This window comes from Engystomops pustulosus, chromosome 6, assembly GCF_040894005.1.
Source record: "Engystomops pustulosus chromosome 6, aEngPut4.maternal, whole genome shotgun sequence".
Taxonomy (NCBI): domain Eukaryota; kingdom Metazoa; phylum Chordata; class Amphibia; order Anura; family Leptodactylidae; genus Engystomops; species Engystomops pustulosus.
The window spans coordinates 138061422-138070257 of NC_092416.1; the positions used below are offsets into that span (position 1 = coordinate 138061422).

At 39.9% G+C, this 8836-nt stretch overlaps 1 long non-coding RNA gene across 1 annotated transcript; it reads left to right on the top strand.

Annotated features, from left to right (window-relative positions):
* Nucleotides 1-1445: 1445 nt before the first annotated feature.
* LOC140066088 (uncharacterized) lies at nt 1446-6759 on the top strand. Its single transcript, XR_011848104.1, has 4 exons — nt 1446-1487; nt 2732-2898; nt 5341-5401; nt 6613-6759. It is a non-coding gene; the product is annotated as an uncharacterized lncRNA (long non-coding RNA).
* Nucleotides 6760-8836: the final 2077 nt, after the last annotated feature.

The window sequence follows — 8836 nt, forward strand, 5'->3', positions numbered from 1 at the left end:
ACTCGACTTACATACGACCCCTAGTTACAAACGGACCTCTGGATGTTGGTAATTTACTGTACTTTAGTCCTAGGCTACAATGATCAACTGTAACAGTTATCACAGGTGTCTGTAATGAAGCTTTAGTGTTAATATAGATTCTTATAACCCAACATTTTTAAAATCCAATTGTCACAGAGACCAAAAAAGTTCTGTCTGGGATTACAATGATAAAATATACAGTTCCGACTTACATTAAAATTCAACTTAAGAACAAACCTACAGACCCTATCTTGTATGTAACCCGGGGACTGCCTATATTTGTTTGAATGATAGGTGAATGGGCAAGCAAAAAATCAAATCAATGTTTGCTGACACCATCCATTGATTTTTAAACAGCTTCAATTCTTGAAGGAAATCAGGATCTGTGGGAGCCATATGAAGACTAACTGTTCTTATTTACATTGGGAGGGATTTATCAAGTGCAGGCGCATCATGCACCAGCCCAACTAGTCTGGCATAGAAATGCACTATAAACACAAAACATAAGGTAATCATTTTGAACTTTATATATTTAAAGTCACTCTTAATCAAACATATGCAAATGGACATGAAAAAAACTTTGCTTGTGAAGGCCAACTACAAAATATAGTAAATGTGAAGATCAGATCTAAATAGATCATCCCTGAAATTAAAGGTTTCCCCTGTATTCACATTCATAGGGACTCTGTCAATATCGCTATATTTAACAAACAGATAGACAGTGGAATCATTTAAGTATACTTTAAATCTGGAGCGACTGAGCGTTTTTTTTAGCGCAAAAATGCATTAGTAAATCCACCTCTGCACGGTGTTGCACATATCCACAAACAATGATACATTTGTTGCCCTGGGAACATTTGCAAGAATGACGTTAAAACACCTTCGCGATTAAATGAGGCAAAAAATTGCAATGACACAAATTGCGCACATTTTTGCGTAAAAACGAAACAACATAGAAACGATTTGAAATTATAAATATCCCCCATTGAGCCTATATTTAGAGTAATTGTTCTCATGCTACATATTTTTAACACTTCCGTTACCTGTTACTTCTTTTGAAAACCATTCTTACTTACAGCATTTTCCCCGCACCTGCCTTTGCATAGTGCTGTATATATCCATATGTATATTCCAATTATGTACCCTATAGACTTACCAAGGTCCTACTAAAATCATTGCCAAGTTGTTTCACAATATGCCATAATGATCATGGAAAAAGTGGTCTCTCTCTCCTAATAATTGCCAAGTCATTACTCGTTCAAGCGTGAATGTCCAGTTTGCTGTGAAATGAACGTGGAGCCATTGGTTTGGAAAGGTGACATGTTAACATTAAGTAATGGTGGGGGTCGATGGTGGTAACAAGGGGAAGGCTGAAAGGATGACGACATTAAGGGAGGGCGCAGGAGTAGAAATAAAATCTGCGTTGTTGCATTCAGGGTCATCTAGACGCCACCAAACTAAACAAGGTAAGATTATATCTCCCGTGTCCCATATCTCCATTTAAGTCCTTGGAAAAAAAGTTCCAGCAGAATCATTAATAGCCATTAATATAGCTGAGTGACAAGAGAGGACAGACGACTGGGGCGAATAGTGGGGTCTTTGTCCTCTCCAGCTAAAATGAATATACTCTATATAGTAACAATAGGTATAGCAATGGACGCTCCGGGATTAGGTGAGCCCTGATGTCAGTGATTGATTCACAGTTTTTTCAACAGTAATGTCTCCATCTATGTTTTTGGTAGTTTATTTTGTGTCATACCCAGGTAAATATACTTTTTTGTAATTTTTAAAACCCTGTGAAAACTCCCTTAGAAAGAGGAAGACAAATGTATGCGTGGTCCTATTACTGCTGTGGAAAAAAACGGACTTTTGTTTATTTATAAAAAATGTTTTTAAACCTACAATGTTCCACATTGTGCAATCCAAGGGCTCCAACCGTAATCACATGCTGAGGTAACATTTAAGCAAACATAATGGAAAAGCAATGTTACCTGTTACCTCAACAAGTGATCACGGCTGGGCCTTGCATTGTATTTAAAATGGATGCTAAAAAGCAACGTGTGAACGCAGCCTTAGGTGTGGAAATTGTGTCCGAAAAGTTGGCTGAGAATTAATCTTCTGCTCTGAGCCATGTTGGGGACTGCCTACAGCAGTGCAGGGAGAGGCAGAGGGCTCCCCATAATTTGTTCTGTAAGTTATGCCAAGACTTGCTTATTAAGAAATATATTGAATATAGTATATACTTCTTGTGTCTAGATACTTCATGCTTTCTGTCCATAATAAACACAATTTTAAACTGAATAAAGTGATCAAATACCCGTCATATTTTAATGGGGTCAAGGAGAGCCTAACAAATCCTGATGGTAACCCTCGACTTGTCAGATGGTTTAACAGGTTTTCTTATAGAGGCTCCAGTGTTGCTGGAGCAAGAGGTTGGTAAGAAAGCTTGATGGCAAGAAGAACAATGGCATCCCTAAATGGGAATATCTTTGTAACTCCTTTGTAACTTCTAACCTCTCTCCATTGTGGTTCAAAGTGACAATGATGAATGGGATTCAACCTAGATGAGAGTTACAGAACACAAAAATGTATAACTCGTACAACTGTAGTAACATGTCCTTTGTTGTTTCTTTATGGGTAACCCCTTTACACATAAACTTCTATAACTGCTGGACAGACAATCACATTTAAAGTTATTTTCTTCATGCAGATGCTCAGATACATCTCCGCTATCTTTTTCATCCTCCTGGCTCTGAGTTACATGTCTTCAGCCACTCCCAGTGAGCCTCAACATCCAGGAAATCAGGCCTCTCCGGACCAGCTGGCCCGATACTACGAAGACCTGTATGAGTATATCACCTTCGTCACTCGTCCTAGGTAAGAGCAATTACTTACTATTTGGCAAAGGCTATAAAAATGGGTACTCAATTGTTTTTAAAGGGCAAAACCAGAAATTACTTTATTGATCATAAATATTTCTGTACTGTTGTTATTGTGAATGTTCTTGATTTGATCATGTACATTTTCCATTTGTAATTGGAGTCCTTCAAAAGTGTTTTTATATGCATGTTTTTATGTCCTTATTTTAAAGTATGAACACAACGTAATATTGTATCACAGACATATCAGATAGTACCCATAACTGACATTCAATTGTCTCACTCACATCATATGCATTTGTAGTGAGCCTTAAATGGTAATACAAAAGTAATCTCCATAGCTTTAGGTGGGCAAGACTGATCACCTTGTCCCCTGCATCAAGTAAGTGAATCCTGTGCTGGTACCAGGAATCCTCAGATGATAAGTTAGACATAGGGGGGTATTTATCAGTTGCGTAGAAGCGGTGGGCACGTCAGGATTGGAGTTGGCCGGCGTAGGCCATCTCTGCGTCGGAACAGTGGGGCTGTCATATGCCAGTGCACAAGCGTCAGCTCATGATATATAACCCCCATAAGGTGTATCCATAAGACTTAAACTATGGATGTCATGGAGTATTGCTACCACTCATGGCCATTCATGATAATACAGTGTATTTAGCTGTATTTTATTAGTTTGGTTCTAAATGTTTAATGTCACACAACAGCAGAAGGGCTTTTCTAGTGGCTGAATCAACCATAACTCAAAATTAATAAAAGGGTTTCCCCCTGTGTCTGGTAGAAGGTGTTTGGTGCTATGGAGAATTGTGTATCCTGAGATGTTTGTGGTGTAGCAGAGTGAAGATCGCATGGAGTGAGAGATACTGAGATATTTAGCCCAGGGGACAGCCTGCAGACCATCACTGCAGGATTACAGCTGTTCTATCCACCCCATATTCAGAAGAGGTCCTCATTCTCAAGCATGGTAAAGTTTTACTGGGCCTACAGACAGCCTGTTCTATCTCAGCCATATCTGAGCTACCAGATTTATGTTCTTGATTCTGGACCAGGATAAAGAGCTATGAGTTTAAACCAACGGTTCCACATATCTCCATGATCCCTAATCTAGCCACATTGACCATCACGGGCATTATGTGACTTGTAGTCTTCTTTTTCAATCACTTATCCTCTCTGCAGTCACTGTAAATTTGCTGTTAACCCAAACCTAGCTGGAGACCTAGCTGGTGTGACTCACGGCTCCCCCGCCGAGATGCTATGTCACTATTACACATCAATGAGTTTTTGCCCATTTTCCTAGCGATTCAGTTTAAAAAAAGTGAAATAAAGTAGAAAGCAGATTAGGATGGAAGCTACCACCACTACCCCCAAATTTACCTGCATAATGCCTCTGTAGATGTCCCTCACTGTATAATCCCCCTAGTGGTTCCAAAATATTGTAATGCCCTTCGTCCTATGGTTCCCCTACACTGTACAATACCATTCTAGTGACAGCAGAGCAATACATTGAAAAAGATTCTTCAAGCACAGGCAAAAGTCCATAGACAAATAAAAATCAATAAACATATTCTGATATGATTAAAAGCAACGATGCTCAATTGGTACCAAGGGGCCCAAAGAGTGCCAAGAAAATATTCCCCACACCATGACACCACCACCACCAGCCTGAACCGTTGATACAAGGCAGGATGGATCCATGCTTTCATGTTGTTGATGCCAAATTCTGACCCTACCATCCGAATGTCGCAGCAGAAATCGAGACTCATCAGACCAGGCAACGTTTTTTCCAATCTTCTACTGTCCAATTTCGATGAGCTTGTGCAAATTGTAGCCTCAGTTCCCTGTTCTTAGCTGAAAGGAGTGGCACCCGGTGTGGTTTTCTGCTGCTGTAGCCCATCTGCCTCAAAGTTCGACGTTCTGTGCGTTCAGCGATGCTCTTCTGCCTACCTTGGTTGTAACGGGTGGCGATTTGAGTCACTGTTGCCTTTCTATCAGCTCGAACCAGTCTGCCCATTCTTCTCTGACCTCTGGCATCAACAAGGCATTTCCGCCCACAGAACTGCCGCTCACTGGATGTTTTTTCTTTTTCGGACCATTCTCTGTAAACCCTAGAGATGGCTGTGCGTGAAAATCCCGGTTGATCAGCAGTTTCTGAAATACTCAGACCAGCCCTTCTGGCACCAACAACCATGCCACGTTCAAAGGCACTCAAATCACCTTTCTTCCCCATACTGATGCTCGGTTTGAACTGCAGGAGATTGTCTTGACCATGTTGCCGCCATATGATTGGCTGATTAGAAATTAAGTGTTAACGAGCAGTTGGACAGGTGTACCTAATAAAGTGGCCGGTGAGTGTATAAGGAACAGTTTTACATCCCAGACTCCGCATGATTGTAGTAGTTAGAAAAAAATAGTTCTATTAATGATTTCTCTTTGATTTCTGCAGATTTGGGAAAAGATGGAATGATGTTGGGGTAGAAGATGTCCCGAGCTACTGAATTTTAAAAGTAAGTCATATACATCAGAGATGCTAAAAATTTTTAAAAAATTCAACAAGGCAAAATAAGTAATTTTTTTCTCTTCTATCTCATCCTGTACTAGTTGGGGGAAAATGTACAATAGGTTTTACACTACTTTGCAATGGAGACAAAGTAAACTTCTGTAAGGGACTCAGACTTGCCCATAGTAATCTTCCTGCTGATCACCAAGACTATTGTTTTCTTTGCCAAATCTTACAAAAATTACAATACATCAGAGATGCTAAAAAATTTTAAAAAATTCAACAAGGCAAAATAAGTAATTTTTTTCTCTTCTATCTCATCCTGTACTAGTTGGGGGAAAATGTACAATAGGTTTTACACTACTTTGCAATGGAGACAAAGTAAACTTCTGTAAGGGACTCAGACTTGCCCATAGTAATCTTCCTGCTGATCACCAAGACTATTGTTTTCTTTGCCAAATCTTACAAAAATTTCTGGAACCTACCGTAGTAGATGGATTTGCAAATAAGCAATCGCTTTCTTTTTTACCTATTATGAGTTTACTTTAAGTTCTAGTACTAGCATTGTATCCTGTATATTAGGATAGTTTATCTTATCTGTCTTCTTTAATATGAAATATCAAATCTTATAATGTGATAAGATGTATATGTGAAACCTAGTCCCTCTTTAGCATCCACCGAGTGTGCTGCCATATGGTGCATTGTATTACGAAGATATTCTATATACGTAACAGTACCAAACCGCTATAACACCAATCTGATACATTGGGGCACATTTACTTACCCGGTCCAGTTGCGATCCAGCGGCGGGTTCTCCAACACTTATTCGGGTCCGGCCGGGATTCACTAAGGTAGTGCGTCCGATGTCCACCAGGTGTCGCTGCTGTGCTGAAGTCCACTGGAGTTCACTATCCTATCTTGGGTGCAGGTAAGCGCGTGTAAAGCGACACATTTTTTAAAAAAATTCCGCGGTTTTTCAGAATCCATCGGGTTTTCCGATGGCCACGCCCCCAATTTCCGTTGCATGCATGCCGCCACAATCTGATGGTGTGCGCCAAAAACCCGGGGCAATTCAGGGAAAAATGCCGCATTAAATGCCTGTGTATATATTTTCGGTGAAATTAAAGATACTCAGTTACTAATGTTGATGGATGAATTCTAATGTGATGCTCTAAAAAGTACAATGCTCAGTTTAACCGCATTGTTTTATTTCCTCAGGATGGCGACTTATTCTACATTATGGAGCATGGCCACTGAGGAATCGCCCTGAAGTCTATCCATATATTATTTGTATTTTAATAATCCATATCTTATGTTTCAGTCATCCTAAAATCATTAGTGTAATAAAGCTTGCTGTTACATTGTGATGGGAGCACTCTCTGACTACTTGTATAGCTGTATAATATGGTAAAGCTACACATGCAGGACTTACACATAACGACATACAGCACCAGAATCGGGCTCTGAACACAAATACATCACAAGACTGTATTGGACTGTAGAGAAATATAGCACCAGAACCAGGATCCCTACATACACATGTACATTATCCCAATAGAACCAACCCATTTTATGTATACATGTTGCCTCCTAATTAATTTACATATATGTGCAGTGCCCCCTGGTAATTTATGTACATATAAATATTGTGCCATAAATAATTTGCATACATGAAATGAAATTGGTGCATACAGTGCCTCCTTATTACTTATTACTGCATACCCAGTTTCCCAATAATGAAATACTGCATACAGTGGTCAACTTTTGGAATAGTAAACCTATTCCGCACCCCTACTGCGTCCTCCTTTTCTACCACTTCGGCTTTCTCTCTAAGGTCCTGCTGAGGAGTCAGGATGGAAGCTGTGCAATAATGACGTAATTGATTTGCTCTGTAACATAGAGGGCACTACACAGGAGCTCTGAGAAGGAGTTCTTTTGTTTATATAGTCACACCGATTACGCAGCGCTGCACAGAGCTTGCCAAATCAGCTCCTGTCCCCAATGGGGCTCCCAATCTAATCAACCTACCAGTATGTTTTGGACTGTGGGAGGAAACAGGAGGACCCAGAGGAAACCCATGCAAACACGGAGAGAACATACAAACTCTTTGCAGATGTTGATCTGGTTGGGACTTGAACCCAGGACCCCAGCACTACTACAAGGCTGTAGTGCTAACCACTGAGCAGCCTCCATGATGCCCGTATAAATATCAGATAGATGCAGTTAGAGTTGGATTAAGGGAATGCCGTCTGGATAGTGGGACAACCATCCTGCTAACCCTGGGACATTTTTGGCGCATCTTGGGCACATGCCCTGTGACTTTTGGCCTAATGACTCCCCTGGTACTGCAATCTCTTGACTCATGTTCACTTGGCAGCTGGTTAGGAGTCTGAGTGTGATTTTATATTATATATTTACTATTTTATCTAATAAGCTAATATAGATGTTGGCTGCCAAATTCCTCTTCAGCCTTTCTTTAAAAATGGTTATCCCCACATCCTGGTGTTGGAATTATATTATTAATGTATACTACTCATCTAATTAGGTCCTTTGGTTTCTTCTTTCACTTGAAGCAAACACATACATAGAATACATTGAAAATATGGCTGTAACATTGTGTCCAGTCATTTCCATGCGGGGCGTGTTATGAAGCTTATGAAGCATAATGATTGTATGCAGATAGGATTACTTTGAAGTATGGCTGAATTCAAATCAGGCACAAAAGCTTTCAGGATAAAACGCGTCTGACCTTGGTAATGAGACACAATTGGAGCTCAGTAATTGATTATATGGCATCTGTCAACCACTATTTCAGATTAATATAAGGTTTATTTGTTTAGTAGGCACTTTAGAATAAGAGTCATTAGTCAGTATACTTGGTGTAGGGGCACAGCTGTTTCTAAAAAAAGTAGTTTTAACTTGGACATGGTAATATTTTGGAGTAGCGCATTTTGAATAGTCAAACACGATGCAGCTCTGTTATGCTTACAATGGAATTATATGCCGCAGATGTGGTTTGTTGAGAATTATTATATTGCTCCTGTAATACTCTGAGGAGGAAGTTAAACTTAGCCAAGGATTTACCATTTATGAATAGAAGTGTCTGACACATAGAACCGACATAACAGTTAAAAAAATTTAAGAAAATCTACCATCAAAATCAAGCATGATAAACCAGGTGAACTTACTTATAGATCCAGCCACCCTGATTGTGGTAAGCTTGTTATATTTGTTATCCATGGCCTCATTCCTTCTAAAATCAACTTTTAAAATAATGCTAATGAGCCAAAAGGGCCCCTGGGAGCATTACCAGAGTCCCTATGTGCTGCAGATTCACAGGCTACAAAGAGCAGATCATGTCTCACTTTACCCTCTGAGTGAAGTTGGCCCCCCACCTTGTTCAAGTGAAACAAAATTGTCTCTAAACTGAGTAAGGTTGGTC